A 23,573-nucleotide genomic window follows, 5' to 3' on the forward strand; every position below is an offset into this window, starting at 1 on the left:
TAACCGAACATCAAGCGAAAAGGCCTTATACGTACGAAGGTTTGCAATTGAACGGGACACATCGGCTATTGGCATTTGCCGACGATGTTAATTTATTGGGGGACGACATAAATACAATAAAGAGGAACGCAGAAGTTTTACTAGAGGCTAGTAGACACGTGGGGCTAGAAGGAAACTAAGTACATGTTAGTATCTCGTCATCAGCAGACAGGCGGGCAAAATTACCTTAGGGTGGCTAATAAGTCCTTTGAAAGGGTTACAAAGTTCAAATATTTGGAAACAACAATAACAAATCAAAATGACACTCAAGAGGAAATTAGGAGGAGATTAAATTCTGGAAATGCTTGCTACTTCTCAGTTCAAAATATTTTGTCTTCCCGTCTGATTTCTAAGAACCTGAAGATTAAAATATATATATAAAAAAAGTTTGCCTGTTGTCTTGTATGGGTGCGAAACATTTTCTCTCACTCTGAGGGAGGAACACAGATCGCAGGTGTTTGAGAATCGGGTGTTGAGGAGGATATTTGGGCCTAGGAGAGAAGACGATGGGGCGTGGAGAAAACTGCATAATGACGAGCTTAAAAATCTGTACTCCTCCCCCAATATTGTCAGGGTGATTAAGTCGAGAAGAGTGAGATGGGCGGGACATGTAGCGCGCATGGATGGGACAAGAGGTGTGCACCGGGAAGCCTGAGGGAAAGAGACCGCTGGGGAGACCTAGACGTAGATGGGAGGATTCAATATCGAGAATATCGGCCATTATTCACTTCGTTTTGAAACAAAATCCACTTTCAAATAAACAGTTCCAAGAAATCAAAGCCACGCACGTGTACCACTTTTGCTATTATCGCTGTTCGAACAAAATTCACACTTGATACTAACAAGCCATCTCTCCTTACACCATCAGTTCGCGTAGTGAGGGCATCGAAGCGAAAGCACGAAGCCCGACTATCACTGGAAAATGGGCCGCGCCTCCAAGTAATTGGACAGCTTTAATGACTGCTAAGTAAATTACCCGTCTCGTGTCATTAGAAATATCTGAAGTCGCTTTCCAAAACGTAACATGCTTTAGTCGTATCCGGAGAGTGGCTGATTGAAGTTTGAGCCCTGGCACTAACAAATTCGGGCTATTCACCAATAAGATGGCACACTCTTACAATTAGTCTTCGTTTGACGTCGGGGATTGAACCAGGTGCTCAATTATTCCGATCAGTTCACTGTCCCCTCCGAAACGTCAAATAATGTGACGGACTGTCCCATACTCAAACAAGTTTCTTGTGCTCCTGCCTAGAAGCGCTGTCCAAAATACTTCCTGGCTAAAATTCTGTACGTATTTACGGTGTCCACATGTCCAGCCGATCGTAGCAAAGATTTGCCTAACATAACAGAACGCAAAGTCTTAAACTGCTCACGAACTTGCGTTCTCTGCGAGAACTTTGCTTACAGAGATTACTGCGTAGTGTTGCATAAAGACCATCTACAGAAGTAAATGTCCCTGCATATGTTTATATTCGTAGGGCCTATATTATTTTATACGTAACATTACACAAAGATATCGACAATTTTTATAATCTGAGACAATTTTAAACTTTGTAAGACATCTAACGGTTTTTTAAAATCAAAATTTACAAAAAAAAATCGGCTACTGTTATTTAACCTATGCAAACAAACAAACAAACTAACTCAGCCAGGGGAACTAGCTAACAGCAAGAAACAAAGACCTTCTTTAGAAGCTGGTAGTCGCTCCCAGCTTTTATGCAACCCTTAGGTTCATTTCTGTGTTTGCAATTCTTAAATGCCTTTCAATCGCACGAATCCAGTCAACATATTCCATCTATTTTAATATTATCTCCGATCTGCGTTCAGATTGTTCAAATGGCCTATTATTTCAGGTTTTCCAGTTTCGAGTTTGGTTGAGCAAAGTGTTCGAGAAGTCATCAACAACTTAAAACGTCGGTGCATTCCTAGTAGAACAACATCCAAATGTGTACGATGCAATATATTTTCCGTACCGCACTTTTGACATCTACGCCCACGCCTCTCGCCTCTCCCTTGAGCGCTTCCTTCCCCAAAGGCAGACAGACGCTGAGCAAATGTTCCACAAGTTCAGCCAGCTAAGGTCCGGCCCCATTTGCTTTTTAAAATAAGTTACATCCCGAAAAATACGTGCTTTAGGGCCCTTCACTTACAACAAAGTTCGTCTCGTTATGTCAAATTTTACGTGTTGTTCATTTATGATAATCATATCGAATAAACTTGGCGACATCAGTATCTAAGTTGACAACAGTTACCTTCATAATTAATCAATTTACCTTACGAACGATACGTAAAACTTTGCGGAACAAAGCTAACCAGCTTTTGCGTCACTCAGAACGTCTGCTGAAGAAAGGAACATCGCTCAGATGAATTTGAAACAACCCAACTTCGGGCAGACATAAATAAACCCGGATTTTACTGCGTGATCAAAATTTGATCCCTGGAAGATCCAGGGACTGGGTCAGATTATGCTGATACTGGAGAACGGCTGGTCGAAGTCAAAATGGAAACTAGAAATCTGGGCTACTTTAAAGAAACGAGGACAAATTAAAACATGTAAGTTCGATACACGCATTTACGGCCACGTTATTTAAGTCGTGAAATTGACTGCACGACATCGGAATCACCAAGTTCCAGCAAACTCCGCTCAGTGACTCGAATATGGTGATCCGGACAAAGGATCTTCGGGCATTAGTTTTGCGCATGTATTTCAGAGGACGAAATACATTTTAAGTAATTGTGATAGAAAATGTTTGTGATAATGAATATGGAGCGCAAATACATAAGAAGAAAGAAAGAAAGGAAAAAAGACAGAATAAAAAGAAAGAAAGCAGAGGGAGGGACTTCAGCGACTAATTAACAGTGTTAAAAAAGACCGTCCCTCTGCAGAATTAAGCAGCACGCTGTGAAGACGTATGGAGAATTGGAGGCATATCTCCACGCACAAATCAGTGTGTGGTCAGCTGACGCCCTCGAAATTTTGTCGGGACAAATGAGATGGGCTGAGTTGGCCCAGGAGTTTTGATCCACTCGTTGCTGGCGACAAGTTAGGTATTTGGCCGTACCTGAACTCATGCCGATGTCGGAAAGTTTAAAAAAATAATATCCTTCAAGTAACATTCGTTCAATCATAAAATCAGAAGAGCGTGTCGTCATAATCATATTTTCTTTGAGATAAAATTATGACAAAGATTTTTCTGTTCTGCAACGCGTGTTATGAATTGTTGTTATTTTGATCAGAGCTCCCCATTTTGGTGCTGGTTAAATGGTCGTTGTGCCAGGACAAAAACCTAATCTCCATACTGTTTACCCACTGACTTACCACCATTTGTAAGTGTAGTAGTGACTTGGAATTATTGTCAATATTGATAGTGGACTGTTGATACAGACAGGTAACTGGCCTAGTGTAGAAATAACTGTTTGAAAGTCTTTGTCATTTTCTGAGAAGCGTGGCCACATAAACTTAAGCAGCCACGAATGTAACTTTGTAGTAGAAATGGAGACACGCTGATAGATTAATTAGCCGTAGCAAAGAGCTTTCAGAACTAATGGCGCAGTCGTGATAATGTGACAATTTTAACACTAACATATTTTAATTATTTCTGAAAAATCAATACCTAATTAACCAAAAGCTTAACCTGTACCACAGAGGAAAATTAATGGTTAATCGACTTGAAAGAAGAAGACAATGATAAAGTTCATTACAAAGTAAAGTGCGTTACAGAAACAGTACAGGGCGATTACACAAGAGAAGAAAAATTCGTCGTCACGATTAGAAATCCAGTCCTTCTGAAACGTCTGAACATTTTTGTGGGTTGAAAAGTGCGTTCCGAAACTTCGTAGTGAACGCAACTTCGTTTCACAGATTCACAGTTTTACAACTAGGACACATTGCGTTAACATGTTTTGAGTCTGAGAACTTTGGTCCTGTCGCCGATCATAAACGATCTCACCCAATTATAGATCGCCTTGACATCCAGTGAAAAATTCATGAAAAGGAAAAAGGTCTATTGAATTAATGAAGCTCTTCGTGTCACTTACACGTGTGTGGGTGACTGTCGTAAACACACTTAATCACGAGAGCGTTAAATGGGACAACACTCGCGTTGTCTGAAGCTCACCAGGTACGCCTATCGCCATGAACGTTAAATTGTTGGTAAAATAAACCTCAAAATGAAACTGTATACGAGGCTGCTGGCTAGTTGTGGTGCACAGTGTAACATAAGTACGGTAGACTATGACCTTTCATGAAATTCTGTCAAACTACTCCAAAGACGTAAGCGAGGACCCTAAGTAAACTGGCCCTTAAAAGAAGTAATGTAAAATATGCCACAATCCGACACATTTAAGACGTAGATTTGGAGCAGTTCCGGCCTACGAAACTTTGATCGCGTCTACGCCTTGTAAGTGGGATCTTCGTACACGTTCCACTGATCAGAACTGTCTGCATTTCCCACTCACTTCCGACACGCGTTTCGCTGATTTCACTCAAGTGCTTCTTAAAGGACGGCCCAGAATAATTTACAGGCCTAATCGCAGTTTTCAGAAGCTGCGTTAAATCGTGCGACAAGTTTATAGACCATAAATTTTCTGGAGGGAATACAGCAGAGCTACGGAATGTTACATGTGATTCCGGATATACTGGGGCTCCATCCCTCGTAAATGAGGATTGGGGAGGGGGGGGGCAGTCACTGGACCACAGAGTAAGGAGGACTGTGATCTTGTGGCCTATCCGTCCTGCATTCTTAGACGACACCCTCCGGATTCTGTTCAAACTTCGTCTACGATGTGAGGAAGTGTTTGAATCTGTCTGTCGAACATTACGTGACTGCAGTGGTCAGAGATTTTTTTCAATTTGACTCAGTAATCCAGGTATCGGGTGGCTTTGACCACTTGGGATCGGGGCGGCACTGAACAGGAGTGATCAAGCCAGCTTATGTCGAGAGAGTTTCAATATTCATGAGAATCTCTTCCACCCTGTCTGATCCTTGTCATATCCGTTGTCAGGCAATCGGGAGGTTTAACTCGTCACACAAACCGACAATCCTCTAACTTGTCGCCGCTGTCTGTCCAGACATAAGCAGCTCACAAAAAGTTGATACAGTATCCCAAAATAAGCGATGGAACTGGAGCGCGCTGTGCCGACTTACTGTCATCCGGGGTAGACTAATAACAGTGGAGTGGAAGAACGGCTTACATGTTTGTAGACCGGAGATCAGAGGCTTCTTAGACAGGCGACCGCATGTACCCCAAAACTCTTTCCTTTCGGATAATGTATTATTACAGGAGTCCTGAGAATTTACCGTTCCCTAATGGTGAAGATGTTTTGCGGTCTGCCCTGTTCAAATGAGGTCCTTTGAAAATTGGTGTCCTTGAAACAAACGTTCCGTGTCGATTAACGTGAGTCATTTTTCATGCACACAATTTTCGTAAAACATTTAACTTCAATCTCGATGAGACTTATTATAACAGGCCCACACCTTAAGTATTCTTGGTCTTGGTTTTTGAGTTACACATGCGTTAATTTACTGATTCTTATTCTTCGAGTAAGCGAATAAACGTTCATAGATATTATTTTTCAAAACGTACTTGAAGCGAACACGTATATAGATGAGTCAATACCTGCTAGATCTCTGTTCAGATATATGGGGCGTAGGCATGGCGGCTTGTGTGAAACACGCTTTAACCCTACATCAGTTAATATGTGACGAATAAACCTACGTTTCTGTGAATCTAATGTTAGACATTTCGTCCGTGAGAAAGGTAAACAGAGGTCGTCAGAGAAAAATGAACGGTTCTTACGACCAAACAAGTTATATAAACTGAGTCGAATTATAAAAGAAACATTAATACTTGTAGCCTTAAAGTAACGAGCCGTGGTTTAAGTGTGCACTGGAGGTTATGTTTGTGCTCAAACGGCATGTTAAGGACACTTAACCTTCATGGCCCTGTTCAGTTTTAAAATGGAATCACTTAGTCTTTCACCACAGCAAATGTCGGACATAATTTAAATAAACAATAAAGATTGCTGTCCTATGGGTTGTGCTGTGTAGTCTGGTAGAAGTTTACCGACGTTTCAGAGGTGTTTTCTGCCTCCATCATCAGGGCCCTGATGGCGCACTGTATTGCACAGGACATCAAAGGATCACGTTACAGCACGAATGGAAAATGCACCATAAATTCCAAGTGTACGCCCAAGTCGCAAGGCGCCTTGAAGCCCGCATAACACTAATGTAAGAGTTCGGAACTGCAGCCCTCCAGGGCGTTTTAAATGCAGCGTTTTCTTTCAAAATAATTACAAAATTCTTGTATCACCGCAAGACACCAAGCCAAGAAAGGTGAGAACGGATTAAAACGTGTGAAATCAAATCGTTCAACGTGGTCGTAAGCCTAGAGGCATTCCTGTTAATGTTAATGTATATATATATATATATATATATATATATATATATATATATATATTTCTTTGCATTTTAGGAGTGTTAATTTGAATTTCAAATAAAACGCTTTAAAGAATAAAAAGTTTCTAAATCCGTCGAGTTGAGAGTGAGATGGTCTCATCAAATTCAGAGGCCCTACTCCGTATTCGGAAGGTTCAGGGTTGAAATTCCGAATCAGAGACCGGCCTAAGCGACCAATAGTTTTCGGGGTTTTCCTCAGTCCCTGCGGCAAATGCTAAGACCGCTTCCATCCACATAATTGTATCATTCTGCATTATACAGCCCGAACTGCTGAACGCAACGTCAAAAACCAAAGGGAATACATTTCATGTATTTTGTTGCTTTACGTAACAGGACAAATGGATTGGTTTTCTCTGTTGTATCACCGCGAACAAACACGTAACGTGACGTAGATAAGGCAACTAAAGTATATGAGAATTTTTTTAAGCAGGTTCTGTTTTCTTTTTAAAATAAACGAACTCTATTTCGAATGCATGCGTTTGTTGCTAAGCTTTGCCTATATTGACCAATACACCCCCGTACTATGTAACCAATATTAAGAGCACGATGAATTCATGATGTCAGATTTCCACCACTGCCTTCGTAACTTTTGATACATCTCTGGAAGATGTTGCGTAATAAGAGTTTCCTTTAAAATAAAATGTCTCACATTTCTATTTCTACTCCTGGTATGTTTGGGAACTCATCTGCCAATTATAAACGAAACTTACTCTGGTGACGAATGTAACAAAGGTGAATTTTAAATAAAGCTTCCTACGGAAATTCTGTATTTAGAAATACGACCAAAATTTAAAGATACTACCACTATATTCCATATATTCACCACCTTACAGGGTATTTCCTTCCATGTACCCGAGAAAACCTCGCCCCTGAGGTACGTAATGCAGCAGCTGTTTCCGAAAAACATTTTGTTTTTTAATACGTGCTACATATATTATATAGTTTTATTGTGAGGGACGACTATATATTTTACGTGAGCGTCTTTCGAATGACGTATGAAGATCCTAATATTGAAGTTTTCTGAAGTTCCCTGATGTCGTGTTCGCCCGGAATGTTGGCCAAATACTTTCTAAGTGATTTGGAGACAGTTCCATTTTCTCCTATAATTATTGGGATTTTTCACTTTCCACATTCGCTGTATTTCAATGAGAAGGTCCTTGTATTTCAAGATCTTCTCCGCCTCCTTCTTAATTACGTTCCTGTCAGTCGGTATTGCTATGTCAATTAAGAGACAAGTTCCATTTTTGTTTCGGATTATAATATCTGGTGTATTATTTGGGATGGTTCTCTCTGTTCTGACTTGTTTATTTTTATTATTATTATATAGCTAACATTCTGCGTTAAATAGGTCACGACCTAGAAGGTTTGCAACACCGCCATATTTGTTAATAGCTGTCATATAAATGCATTCACAAGTTTCGCATATCCTTACACAAAATTTCAAAATAATATTTGTAAAGTGCCATTAGTTTTTTTTTAAAATTAAGATCTAACTGAAATGTTCCTTTTTTCACATCACGGAAATGGTTCGAAGATCTTCAACGATCTTATAATTAAGACCGTACATTAAGTGACATTACTGTTGCGTGCATTTATCTTCTTCTTATCTCCGCTATGCCTCGCCATGTTCTGACGAGGAATTATAAAGCACAAGGTTACGGTGGTCTCCAATGCGGAGTGTCCGTACAAAATTTAGTGAAAATCGTTCTGTGCCTCAAAGCTGAAAGGGTAAACAACAAAATATTCCTATTTGTTACAACTAATTGCATCGTAACGCCGTTGTATAAAGAATGACGCGAGATGAACATTCCGACATGGTAGGATTTTACGTTCTTGCGGTGGTGAGTCCGAAGATGGCCGTGTAGTCTGGTAGACGTTTACAGACTTTTCACGGATTCATGCTGTCTCTAACACGAGGGCGTTCGAATAATAACCACACAGCGTTCCATTACATTCATTGATGAACCCCACCGTTAATCCTCCACTCACAGAATCGTTGTGTAAATTTTTGTTCGTTCGGGCAAGTCGACTCGTAATTACACCTGAACCCGTGTATAAAGGAATCCCATAATCGTGCGGACGGACGCATACCGTGAAACAAAGTCTGTCAGTCAACACAGTACTTCAATGTAATTTTCATTATCGCAAATTACGTACTTCATTAACGATATAAATCGATAATGGAACTCGTTTTAAAGTTTCCAAATACACTCAGGTATGAACTACCTATTTACTTGTGCAGGAAAATGTAAATCATTTATATGAAATGTTTTAAACTAAATCGTCACGTGCTGTGAGGTACTGATACGTGGTGCTTGTATCTAGTAAGTGCAGCTTCCAGGCTAAATAATTCAACTGCCAATTATCCTAGTGCATAATTAGATTAAAATATCCAGTACATATTACTCTGCTAACAAAATGCACTCAATTGGTTGGTTAAGGACAACAGGAGAAGCACAGGTATGATGAAATGTAAAATATTACACTGAAACTACAGGGTGATTCAAAAAGGACTTTACGACTTTGAAAGTGTATAGAAATTTATTCAGAAAGCTTACAAAATCGGTCGAGGCCTTTCCTTTACGCTTATTTTTTCGTGTTTCTGCTGTAGAGAAGTGGTAGAAACTGCTGATTTCGAACACGTACAAAAATTAACTTTGACTCAGGGAACCGTACGAAGCCCATATATGCAGTCAGTGGATAAAATATAAAATTATTAAATGTTAAAAAATGGATGGTATGTATATTTACCACTGTGTTTTAGAATGTTAACACCAGCATTAATGATCTGTTCACTTATGGTGTTAAACGAAACTGCTTGTGTCTCAGATTATATGCCGTCGAGTAATGGGATAATTAAAGAATAATGCATTAACATGAATGGACTGAGGTAAACCACGAAACAGTATTACTAGTCTCCATGCTTAGATATTAATTAGTGATCTGCTGAGTACAAAGAAACTAAGCCGCAAAGTATGGTAATGAAAAACATAATTAATCTTCTTTAGAAAGTAATATAATTAATACTTAAACATAATTACGTTTCCCTACGACCAGCAAACCACATATCGATATTAATTCTGTAAGTTTAAACCAAAAAACAAATGAAATGGAAAGTTTAATTATGAAAACATAATAACGAGAGCAGAATTAGTTTATACAAATTTATATTCTCTTCGTAAGTAAATATCTGGTACTTCTAACAGCGGTATTGTGGTAATTAAACTCACATAAACCTCGGTACTGATTACGTTCCCCTGAAAAGTTCGCAACCCAACCCACTTACACACAATGCAAGAACCCTAAAGCAGAAATGACTTAAGCAGCGACCACAGTTAAAGCTTAACATCGGTTGTTTGAAAAACGTGTACGTTTTATAATTACTATAAAATGTTCTGTGTGGATGTCGGTTGGTATGGAGCAATTAGCAACAAGCATCGTCGAGCAGAACGTATAATGATCTTGTAGATACAGAGGAAAAATTTAAAGGTGTTTTGCTTCTTGGCCTGAAAAATCATAAAGGGAGAAAAATACACAAGTTACACTCTTCGAGAATTATAAATGGCGTTAACGAGAGGTGGAGTGTGTACCACAGACACGAACAAAGAAAAACGTATTCCAAGTTTTCGTCGGGAAGCCATAAGGAAAGTGTCTCACGAAAGCCATCAGCGTTGATGCAGGGATAATATTAAAGTGGAACTTGGTGTCTGAGGGTGTGGACTGAATTCGAGTGTACACGTTCCGACCCATTAAACGTTATGTCCTAGTACTTTTAATACCCGACAGTTGGCAATAACGTGTTGAACCAGGACGCTGTTGTGTTCGGTTTGAGAGACTGCAAAATAAATTGTTGTCGAAGCGACACGTTTTAACAGGCATTAAAAACTTTTAGCTCATTTAAAGGTGATTTCTTAGTATACATTAATGTTTGACGGCGACAATGAATGTAACGTTTGTAGCCAGGGGCGTCAAACAGAGCAGCGCGCCAGAATCTGAACTCTGATCATTTCGAATACTTAACATAAGTGACGTCAGAGTTGTCTGGGCTCAATGACCATTGAGAAATTTTGTCGTGTGGATGAGTAAACACGTCATCACGAGGATGTGTCCTCATAAATTGGTATATTAATACATCGAAAACGCAGTTTATTGTATTTATCATTTAGTTGTGATTATAAGAAAATCTCATGCCACAAATCACAGTTCTATGACAGATATTTCTACGTGGAATTTTGGTGAAAATCATAACTCTGTCCTTTCCTCTCTCGACATTTTCCGTCGTCGCTTGTAAAAATTCATGCACAAAAATCAATTGGAATCTGAACAGGTAGAGCGGTAAAGGACTCAAAATATATTTAAACGCCAATTCCGGCGTTTCCCTAGACTTAAAAGAAATCACAACTCTCCCGCTGCGTCTCACGATAAACACACGACAACATTCAAAATATGTTTCCGGCTTACTGTTTCTGCGTCATGGGCAAAGGCAGACCAGCATCCGCTCTCTGACGATTCTCAGTCCCTACCTGAAACAGCGGAAAGTCAAATCAGTACAAAAAAGAAATCAACAAATGGTTATAAATCGCTCTAACACCATAAAACGTTCTCGCGTTACTGACAGACGTGAGAGAAGTCACACATTCTCAAATTATTCTAAACCTAAGTGGGTAAGCAAAGTGCTCTGAAGCAAAATTTTGAATGCGCGTTTTCAGTTTTTCCTTCTAAAACTCCGCCGAGAGCTTTGGTTTTAGAAGAAACATAACTCGACTAAATTTACTTTAAACTCATTTCTACTTTACACTGAAAGGCACCGCAATTTTTAAGAAAATCCAGGACTGATTCTTGCAGTCTTGTGGACTCGTGTTGTTTTAAAATTATGGATTCAAATTTAAGCGTCCTTAGTTCTACTCTAGCCATAAAAACAATTCTGATATTGCTTATGACAGTAATTTTAAAACGTACAACGAAAAGGGCACACTTAGTGGCATGATATTCGTGCCGGGTAATGACACTTTGGTAATTGGGTTGTCATTACGTAGGGAAAGAAACGGACATCTGAAACGACACGAATATCTCTTCTTATAAGATGTGGAAATCATAATGAAAATTAATTATTCGTTACTATAAAACGCTATGAACAAATTAACAGCAGCTTTTGTACAGTTTCGAAACATACCACGTTGTTAATTAGTAAAAAAAAACGCACAAGAACGAATTCAACATTGACCACGAAAATCCACTTTTCGAGACAATACGTCAGAACATTCCCGCTTCAAATCAGCACAGAGTTTCCCTCTCCACACCCTTTCCGGGCAAAGTGACACTACGAGTTGCAACACTAACCGAAACTATCAACCCATTAATCCACAGGCAAGAAATTATTAATAAACATGTAACTTATTAATAAACATTGTTTACAGGCACAGCAAGAATACAGGGGCAGAACTGATCACGCTGTAAAGCATTACTTTAAGAAGGATTTGAAGATTCAACTTTAATACAAGAAAATTATTTTAGTTAATTTCATCCAGGATTTTATTTACACAAATATTATTCGCTATTAAAAATGTACAACAGCTGTTGTAAACTTTGAAAACCTCTCATGATAACCACTTGTGGTTGAAACACGCAGTTCAGTGATGACAAGCATTTGGAAAACAGTGAAAATTGCGTAATGACAGGGCATTAATATCAAGAGACAGAAAGAACATTCCGGGATGCTACATTACAGAATTAAAAATACAGTCTACTTGCACACATTTAAAACTTCTTCTGTTTTTTTCCCCAAAATGATTCAGCATGTACGTTAAAAAAGACGGGCATCTATTTCTCTACCACTGTTGCTAAGATCAGATACTGCAGTTTATTTTACCAAATGATGGCGCTAGGCGCAATTTTTACTTCTGTCCTGTAACTAGAAATTCCAAGGAGAACGACAGTACATGACACAAAAGACGGGAATACATGTCACACATTTACAAAGCCACCAGAGTCAACTGATACTCCAGATAAGAACTCTGCAGATGGCGCAGACTCCGAGTGGAACACACGACAACTCAACGCTGCAATTGACCTTGCATTCGCGGATGCCAAAGCGAACCGGGCTTCCTTTCCAGAACACGACATTTTTTTGAGTACTGAGACTCCTCTCACCTGTTGATAGGTTTGAAAATTCATTTGATGATGACATCTTCATCTTATCTCAAACTCGTGTTATTTGTTCCAGAACTCTTCCGATACTGAACTTTCGAAGGAAAAATTGAAATCATTTTGTGTGGTTCTTATGAGTTACAGAGCAGAAGACTTTTAACTGGAATTCTGAAACCGATGTAATGACTGGGATGATGTATAATGCATTCAGGAAGAACAGGTTAATTCAGATTACTAAAAATATCTCTTTATGCCCTCTGACAGAAGAAATGGAAAGTAATTTTCAGAGACATTTTATTCCTGTGCTGAAATCGTATTCTTACGAGTGCATGGAGTCCTTTCATTTTCGCCACAGCTGTAAACAATTTATCAGGGGGGAAAAAGTAACAACTGGTTTTGGTTACAAGATTTGGTACCTAAATACTCGTAATGTTTTCCTGTTTAAATTGTTTAACTTTGATTTTTATCAAGGGAAGTGTTATCGCTGTAATAAAGAGTATGAAACTAAATTTGGCAAAAACCCACACTAAGCAGATGGCCTGCAAAGCGTACTATAACAAAACTAAATATAAAATATAAAAATCTGGAAATAGATACCCACACAAAATAGTGTATTTTGTACGTAGCAATTGCCTCCATTAATCAGCTCGAAGTCTACTTACTTCTGCATGCACCAAATTTAAAATAAAATACAGGAACAGTATTTTAAATCCGAATTGCGAAGTTCAATTTCTCTTCAAAACGCTGCCCCACAAATTCATAGCTGGACGAGCGACCATTTTGGCATGTTGCACTCTGGTACGTCAAAGTTAATTTAAAAAGGAGAGAAAGTCGTGTTATGTACAAATTCCTTTTTGTGATAATCCCGTTTTTGATAAAAAGTTTCATTACAGTTTCGTGTAAGGTGTAGTTTATAATTTAGATCAAACGTAAGCAAATTTAAATTCGCTGAGCAACTTTTAGTGTGAGCTATCACCACCAGATATCGTCCTAAATCGTCGATTAGTATCCATTATGACATATGAGAACGGACGGACATCAAAGAGCTCAGAGAATGGAATACAATCAACAGATCTTCCGACTTGATGCATTGTCTATGTATCAGGGTCGGAAATAAAGACTCTGTTTGCATCTGCATAATATCTTTGTGTTCACTGTCACGTGATAGGCCATTCTATAATGTTCACATTATATAAATAATAAATGCTTCAATTTCGGAATATTATTGTACGAACGTGTTCTTTATACACCACCGCCTGTGAGTAACGGTTCAGAGAGCATCTGTGACAAAGTTCAGGACCAAGTCGAGAAATCGAAGTGTCTACTTATAGAAAAGATTAGATATCAGACTGACAATTACGCATTTGGAAAATTAATATCCCTTCCCAGTAGGCGTGTGGTTAGTTTCAGCAACGATTACAGAACCCAAAACCAGCAACAATTGATGGCAGAAATGAAAATATAAATTCATAGTAGACAAGACCCAAGAATATTGAAGGAAAAGTTTTACGTCGTTAAACTTAAGACGAAATGCAAAACGCTCCCCCTACAAACTTCCTCAGACACATCTAATTTTAATTCAATTTCACGTCAAATATCTTTCAATGGGTTACAATTGTAGAAATGCACTTCATTAGTTATGGTAGCTAACAATACATCTCCACCTGCAACAAAGGAATATTTTAAGGGATAACAATAATAGCAGCAAAACCGACGTTTCGACAACCATCTCCGTCCTCGTCCTCAGGGTACTGACTCGAAATGCTGATATTTTCTTCATTAGCCAAGAAATTAGCATACTTAATCGTTGTGAAAGCTTCAAATCACAAATAAGGGAAGAAAGTTCAGCACCTCAGTTTAAAAAGTACACTATCAGCCTCCTAAACCTACAACCTCCTTAATCTGAGTTGTTAATTATCAGGGGAATGTTTATAAAGGCCAGTGTCCTAAGAGTCGATGGGAAAAGTGGACCTTATTGACTCATATATCTTTCCGTTCCTACGCGATTTCAATATCGCAACTCTTTCGTGAATCTGAATGTCTCTTTGCAAACGATGCGAGCCACCAAACTTCTGGATGGAATTGCTGGTGAGTGAGGACTGTCAGTCGTAAACCGCCGATGCCTAGTGCATCCGAACGCAGCCCGGAAAACGCACACGTTCATTATAATGCCAACACATTCCGTCGTAGGGCGGGGTTCCTAACACTTCATTACCATGGAATGATTTTCAGGGGAAGAGAGAGATTTTATCTGTGTGCTCGCTTGGTTTCAGTCCTTTGCTGCTAGAATTCAACTAATCAGGCGAGACGTAGGGATTGCTTGTCCATTTATGGGGGAGAGAAATGTCGGACGCAGGGCCTAGCTGTTTTAACCGTAGTGCGCCATTCTTTACGCGTAAACCCGTTTAGCCTGGCCAGACAAAAACCACGAAATAAATGAGAGTTACGTTCCTGTGAGGAAAGGCACACGTATCGTCATTTTAAACTAAAATAACGAAGTGTCGTACAAAAAAAGTATAAATCACACAAGTCTTATTTATTTACTTTTATCTCACGAGCTATTCACTGAAAATTCTTCAGAAGCGACATAAATGAGATTCAATAAAGATTTTTGTGGCTTAGGGACAGAATCGCCATTAACAACAACATTCTTGGTTAAATGCGACTTCAGTGGTAGAATTAGTGATGTATAAATATGTCAGAATAAAGTGGACAAATATGGGTCGGAATGTCCGAAACGTCGCTCAGCATAGGAAACTACATGGCAAGATAAACAAGACGCCACCATGTTTAAGACATCTCAGAAACGACGATTCTGACATGTGATAACATTTACGAAAACGTAACCAGCTGATCTTGTGTGTAATAAGTGGTCTCTGTATGTGCTCAGCATCCCGTCCGACAGACTGCTACGCATGAGCTCTGGGCCGATTTGCAGGTGAGGAGCTTGGATGCGAAGTTCAAAATGGAAGAGTTTTCCAAAAAACAGAATTTAAGTTGACCGCGTACGAAAACGTGTAATTAAGAGACGCGTTGATATATTCTCAGTGGTGTAATACACGCTGATTTTTTGTACTTTGTCCATCGTATGGTGTTATAAAATTACGCATTTCGAGGGAAGATCTGTCCTTGTGTTCACGTGTAGTGAAGGGACCGGGAACCCGCTTTGTGGGGGGCCTGTTAGAATGACATAACCTCAATCACTAGACAACCAACCAACCAACCGAAAAGCTAATTAAGGGCGGAGTCCTGCACACGGGCAAGGCATAGTCCCTTGCTACGTTACACCATTCCTGCGTACGAGACGCATTGCTGGAAACGGTAAACAGAGCCTTATAACTAAAACGGGAATTTGCTTACGCTAATGGGGGTTTTGTCGTGGCGGAAGGCCTCGAGTATTGTTGCTGGTGCAAAAGATTATCCCACCAGCAAACTCGTCTTTTGTGTGAAGAAATTCCGATGGATTGCTCGCTGTAATTTGAAATCTTCGGCTGGTAGCCTCTGAGACTAATTAAGGGGAAAACACTCCGACTGAAGGTTCCCATGATTCGGAAGAAAGGGTCATGCACCAGTCTGCCTTGTAACTGAGGAAAAGCAAGGAAAACTTCAGTGAGGGTAGACGAGTAACTAGACTACTCGTTGCGCCAACGGCACGGTCTCCTCAGGAACACCTTCGGCTGTTCTGCTGACAACCGCCCAAGTCGCCGAAGTAAGGGTTCCCGCATCAGCTCACAGTCAGCGCTCTGAAGTGGTCCCAGACGTGTCTGCAGGCAGCTGACCTCCAGATCAGGCATGCGTAATCCATCACAGGACGGATAAGCTGCTTGTAGAGCAGCACACCGTTTCTGACCTGTTAAGACGGGGGTCACGTATGCCCAAACGTTGGGCTGTCCTCTTTCCAATTTGGCTGACATGCCCCGAACAGATAAGCCCCGTTTGACACCGGGTCACCCCAAGATACCGCGTTCTTACGACCCACTGTATCTGCTCTCCGAGAAATTGCACTGCTCTGTGCATTTGGGTGCATCTTACGACCGTGACAAAGGGCAAGGAGGTACCAAACACTACTTCTCACAAATGCATTCGTCAAAGACCAAAAAGGAGACGGCAAAGACACTCACTGGGTTGTAGAGCCGATGAAGAAGAATAAGAATGAGCAGTTTCAAACAGTCAAAAGCCCGAAATTGAGGTTAACGTAGGAAAACTCCTGCGTTAACATTACCAGAACCGGTAACAACGTCTCGCACGCCTTTTTGAAGAAGCCACTTCTCTCGACAGTTCTGGTAGAAAATGAGAATTGACCTGTGACCTAAGGCGACAATCTTGGACGCCGTAGCCTCTGACACGCGTAAACAAATCTTCGTCGATGCGAGGGAATACGTCGCTTAAAAAGTGTTCATCATAACGATTTAAAGCGATCACGCCTAAGATCAGGGCCGTGAGTCATAACAAAATGGAGCCGCTTTCGGCAATATTTTGAGATGTTCATGCAGATGAATATATACGGTTAGACAAGGCAACAGCGCCATTAGTTCATGTAATCTACGCACTTCACGTAAAACAGCAAAACTCAAATTAAATCATTCTTCGCGATTCATACCGGAGAGACATGATTGGTCAGCGTGCTCATGGTGTCTGAAATGTTCAATACCTACCCTCGCTTGGATTATTCAAATAAAGATCTGACAAATTAAAGTTTGTTCATATTGTTGCTATTATTTTTAACTTTACTGCAATTTTATTTTACCAAAAAAAAATTTCATAACCCGCAGTCACAAAATTAATATGTTATGACTCACTTTGATCAAGTTTGGATGCAAATTAAATGCAAATATCAGCATAAAACATGCGAGAGGCGAATATATCAAGCCATTTCCGCTTCTGTCCCACGCAGATGGACTTGATGAATAATTCTGAATTTTCTGAATGTTCTCACAGCGTCGCCACGAGTGTGGCACATTCCAAATCACCAATCATCACGCCGGAAGCACTGGGCCAGATACAACGTCTGCTCTCTGGGCGACCAGAAACTTTGCTGTTTCAGTTTATAAATAAAAGATGTCACTGCCTGCATAAATGTGCCTCAGACGTGCGAAAATCATTCATCCAAATCAAATTTGGTTTCAGTTACACATTTCAAAAGTTTCCGTTCCAACCGATTTTTACGCTCATGTATTTGTCTTGCTATCATTGATTGATTGATTGATTGATCCCACAGACTAACCACTAGCGAAATTATAATTGTAAATATATTTATTTTGTACAGTCTATACACAAACGTTTGTGTATAGACTGTACAAATAAATATATTTAATCAAACACAAACATGACGCATATAAGATACAAAATAAAATATAATTGTAAAATTTGTAACTGTACGTTTTTGTAAAATAAGCGTCACGTCCTGAAAATAACGAATGAACATCAGAAATTTTATTAACCGAAGTAACCATTCTTTCGACACATTTTAAGCACTTAACACACGAATAAAGAACGTCACGACGAGGTGCCAACCATTAATAATAAACGCATTAGACTGTGTTTAAGAGCACGTACGGAGCGCGCGGCCTTCCACTACGAGAAGATAATTTATGCCCTAAAATGACCCTTTCAAAAGAAGGGAAATCAGCACAGTGGACTTTCCAGAAAATATTTTATCGTAATCGGTCCCGCATTTTAGTTGCTTTCACTTGTTGACAGACGGACAGACTTAATAACAAGCGATTTCCAAATTACTCTTTCGATGTACAAAGAAACGGTGGTAAGTGACTTTATTTTTATTTTCACCGGAAATCAAAGTACATCGGGCCGTCTGTGATCCAGCAGGAAGATCAATGCTCCTCAGGACGTGACGGTGGACGAGGCGGTCACTCAAATCCAAGTTCCTTGCTTCGATTCCGACACTGTCTTCGCATATATCGGTGATATTGACGGATGATGACTGGTGATTCAATATCAAGAACTCTGATAAAGGCTGTCTGCAATCCATAATTAAACTTTGTAGTCGATACGTTGACGTTTACTACGCAATAATCGAAAGTAAGATTTTAAGAAGTTACCAAATCTGCTTCTCGCTCGAAAATTGCGTGAATCGATTTCTCAGATCGGCGAGTATCATTAACGAGACGGCGTCTTATAATAGGTCACGACTGCTCATAACCGTGTCCTTCCCAATTTATCGTTTACTGTCGAAATTGAAAGCCTACAATTCGAGCTACTGAACAAAACGTGACGTTAAATACAAGAAGATGCGAAGATGAGATCCTTGTGAGATGTTTACCCGCGTTTCAGGGGTGGTTAGTGCCCCCATCAGGACGGTAGGCGAGGCAGTAAGAACCTCTGAAACGTCGGCAAATTTCTAGAAGACTTACACGAGACAAACATCACACTGGAGGTTTCAGCGGGCGCAATTATGCCCACACCGGCTGTGGAATCCTGAGTAACACCTGGAGTTCAGTAATAAAGTAGCAGGCCCTTAACTGCCATGCACGTTGATTAAATAGTGGACGATTTTACACACTGCGTTCTGCATGCGCTACTCAGGAAAAGTTGGGTTTAGACGAACAGCGAAACTGAATCTTTACATTGTAATAAAACAAAGAAAGGGAATTGTCGCAAAAAAAACGGGATATTCCTGAAGAGACAATTACCTGTGTTGGCTGCACTGCATTGCCGACACGAACCTCCATGAATGATGTGTAATGTGATGTTTATCTTAAATGCGCCTGACTCAACGCCCCATTCCGAAATCCATTATTCCCCCAGACTGACACCTTTCGTTGTAGGAAGGAAGGAAGGAAAAAAGAAAGAAAGAATGGAGGTAGAATTCCAGTCGCGTAACAAGATGACTGTCTGCAGAGCGGGCGGGGGGGAGAATGCCAGAAGCAACTCGCAGGCCGGCTACCTGTTTGGGTGGAGAATTCTTCTGACGCTGATGGATGTATCAACGCCTTCGGAATGATTTTCCAGCCACCAAATCGGAACAAACTAACACAAATCACACAACCACATTCGCTCCTCTTCATTTTACAGAAATAAAAAGCAATCTTGCGGCTTTCGATCGCCAATAAAATACCACGAACAGTTGGAAGTTGTTGGCCTCGAAGATGCCAAATTCGGTCTACTCCTGGGACCGACTGGGTCAGGTGCGAGGAGGTTGATATTTACGGACCGTCAATTTTCTTGCGAAAAGCTTCGTATTATTATATAAAACACGGAAAATATTCTGAACAATAATTTACACCGTCATAACGACAAGCATTAATGTCACAAGCGACAAAACACAGCCACACGTTTTGGCATACCGCCATCTACAATGTGTTTGACGTACGGCTTATAGACCCATACTTGCAATGTGTAATTAATGGATATCTTAAGTTCTTAAATATTATAACAAATAAGTAACAACTGGATTATATCAAGGGGCTAACTAAACTAAAAATAAGTGAATGCAGAGCCCATTAGCAAGCCTTAGATTTATCAACGAAGGTAAATGATAACATTCAGTAGTTAAGTACAGGATGTAACAGAATAAGGCAAAGAAATTTGAAAATTTACAGTGACCAAATGAATAGTAATATCGAACAAATGTTGTTAGAGATCATTTGATAAAACTTCAAGTTTTGCGGTCACGGCGACGAAGTATAACGAATTCTTCTCGGGCTACCAGATGGGTGGATTGGGAAAACATCCACGTCCTCGTACTAAAGAACTTCACTAACCTGACGACGAAGATGGCTCTTCATTCAACAACCTGACACGGCTGGTACCCCGAGAAAAATTCGTTTTGAGATGCCGTACTTTGCTCACGTAGAAAAAGGTGAAGTCTGGTTGTACTTCGGTCAAAATCGGAAACCGAGTATAAACAGGGAATAGGGAGACGTATCTCATATGACAGCGACGAATGTGAAATACAGATAAATCGCCTCAATCTAATAACCTGGCGATCACCACTCGATACTCTGTTGTCGAACATGTGACAGACGAGGTTTTCTGTGCTGTGAGCAGAACACATGCTTACAGATCATTTATTTTCGCAGGAGGTACAATTACTGGTGACATGTCCGTGGATATGCTGGACCACTTCCCTGTCTGACAACACGAGGCCCCGCCCCACAGTCAGTGAGATATGAGGCTGTACCCTAAATAATCATTCCCGGGAATGTGGATTGGTCGTGGTGGCCTTGTGCCCTTTCGGCGTATTACACAGCGCATTCCCACATCCGTTGCCCCCAGAGGCTGTAGTCAGTCTTCTACAAACACGAACATTTAGATTAAACTATTACTGAAGCAGGTAAATCACTTTCTTCTATTTTTATTCGGACCTGCGGTCTAGTGCGCATGTGCATAAGACTTTCCATCCCAAAGGAACAAGTTGACGAGTTTACTGAACCTATTTTCAGTTCTGAGAATTTAAGATCGTAACCGACTACGTTATCTCCCAGACATATTTGTCGAGCATTCTCGTCATGTTTGCATCAAACAAGCTGCACTTGATTTCCCGCGTAATTCGTGTGCAACCGGAAACAAAAGACAAAGAAGGGACCACAGAGGGACATTCGCCTTTCCGGACCGTTAACACAAAGCCTAAGCCGCCATTTAAAAAAGGGTTTACATATCGCAGCTGAACCTTTAAAGGCGAACTTCATAAATTTCTTAAATTAAAATTAAATTATTTGGTTATTCCGTCAAATCACAATGTATTTAAAATAAGATAATTAAAATAATTAAAATATCATTCTGTGTTCCATATCGAATAATCGATTTACAATTGGAACAGTTACAACATGTTTCGGTTTTATTAAACCATCATCAGGTGTAAAATTATATTAAATTTAAAACTCAATTACAATTTTTTACAATTTTTCGTAGTGTAGTTTTTTGGAGGTCGTGTCCAGATATTTTCATATAATGGATCAACTTTATTGTTTGAAGTGATGTTTTTTGATGTTTACATCGGTCAGAGATGAAATAGTAGACAACACAGTTGTGTCTGGAGGTGATCCAGAAGTATTACCGTATCCGATCAAGGTTTGTTACTTATTTGTTATCTTATTTTAAATACATTGTGATTTGACGGAATAACCAAATAATTTAATTTTAATTTAATAAATCACAATATGACGCAACTACACTATTTTAGAAATTTCTTAAAGTCGAACGTCTTACGGTAATATTCTCTTAAATAAATGAAGTCCAGAGTTGAGTAATTTCAAAGTCGGTAGTGGGAGAATTTTTTTTTAGGACGCTCTTGGTAACGACCGAAAGCTTAAACAGTGGCATAATTAATTTGGAACGTGCAGGCGGATGGATACAAGAAAAGTGGAGACAGTGTTGTAGGGGCTTATGGACGTGGCGCAAAGTGACTCGGCTTTAACCTTGCGAAATTCAGAACAGTAATCCAGTATGCCTTTGGAGCATGTGCAATCGAGAAGGTACGTATAGGAACTACAAAAAAAAGATAGGAACATTTGTATTTGTAATGAAATTAAATTTTCATGCTTGATAAATAGCAGATCAGTCTCAGATGACCTGAGCCCGCCTCATATCCCTAATTGAACCGACTGGTCGTAATAGGGTAGGATACAGAACTTGATATGTCACTCATTTGTTACAAATGTTGATTAGTTCCGACAGAAGAAAGTTTGAAATTCGACATCAAAAAGCCTTCATATTTAACATTCCACCGACGTGTGAATACCGGAAATTTATTAAAAATTAAACGTAATTTGATATAGACAAACTGATAATGACATCGCCTTCGCAATGCAGTACACAAAGATTAACAGAACTCAATTAAAGGAGTTAATGTAAGGTCTGTAAATGGACGTCCATCTCGAAACTCATTAAACTCACGGCTAGAGAATGTGAACGCTGTTGCAAGGAACACGTCGTCGTCCTCCTCATCATCAATACGTATCTGTGGCTCCGAAACCAAGTGGTTTCTTGATCTGTTTAGACATTTGGTGGGACTCCTTGGACGAGCCATCAGCTCGTCACAAAAGACAAGACAGCACACGACACAGAGAGACGTGGAAAAGCACCCATGCCTTGAGTGAGATTCGAACCTACGGTCCCTGTGTCCAAGCGCACGAGATCTCGCATCTCAGACCGGGCGGCCACTCTGACCGCCCCGTATCTGTTAATTACCTTTTAAAAATATGATCACCGCTACTTTACAGAGTAGATATGTGAAGCAAGATCAATGTTTGTCTGCCAGAAAGCTCTTAAGACGGAATAATTATACAAAATCAGGCTGTGATACGTACAGCCTTCCTTTGAAACAAATGCCTTCTTGATTTCGAGAAACAGAGTTGATAGATTCTCAAGAATGCCCCTGCTCTTTTTAAGAACTAAAGCCCTTCAACTTATTCACAAAGCTCTCCTTTAAACGCTTAGCCCCTTGAATATAGTCCACACTCCAATCCGAACGTCTCCAGTATTCGTCTCCTCCTGTTCAGTTCAAGCCAACATTATGCTAGCATTTCCACGTCTCCCTTCCTAATGTCCCGATGTCCTTAAGTCCTTGATTTATCTGCCCTGACTATATTAGATGCCGAAAACCAATTATAAAATACCTCAGGGTGGTCCAACGTTTTTCCTCGCTCGGGCCAGAATAGTTTTCACATTGTCGTTCTCTTTAATAATACTTGTTCAGAAATTACAAATTACCATCTCACATGGTAAAATATAATTATTTATTGAAATGTGCGCAAACTACTATAGGCTTGTATTTTATTTTCAATTTGCTCCGGAAACAATTATTCTTAATAAATTGGTTGTACTAACTTTTAAAAAATTATAAATACTTTCGGGGGCCGGATTACAAGTGGTCGTGGAGCGGATAAGACCGCGGGCCGCCAGTTGGACAACGCTGAAGTACCTCATTACAAAACTCCGTGATGAATCCACTTCTTCAAATCGAAATAT

General features: G+C 39.9%; 1 long non-coding RNA gene across 2 annotated transcripts in view; it reads right to left on the minus strand.

Moving 5' to 3' along the window:
- Nucleotides 1-23,573, minus strand: part of LOC110830204 (uncharacterized) — a 101,739-nt gene that overhangs the window by 36,910 nt on the left and 41,256 nt on the right. The window contains exon 3 of one of the 2 annotated variants that reach the window (XR_015536903.1): nt 10,959-11,020. The exons of the other annotated variant lie outside the window; for it this stretch is intronic. This is a non-coding gene — a long non-coding RNA (uncharacterized LOC110830204). The remainder of the gene's footprint in view (nt 1-10,958; nt 11,021-23,573) is intronic. 2 annotated transcript variants of the gene reach the window in all.

This window comes from Zootermopsis nevadensis, unplaced genomic scaffold, assembly GCF_977971745.1.
Source record: "Zootermopsis nevadensis isolate Lab colony 2312 unplaced genomic scaffold, Znev_1.0 Znev_ptg000024l, whole genome shotgun sequence".
Taxonomy (NCBI): Eukaryota; Metazoa; Arthropoda; class Insecta; order Blattodea; family Termopsidae; genus Zootermopsis; species Zootermopsis nevadensis.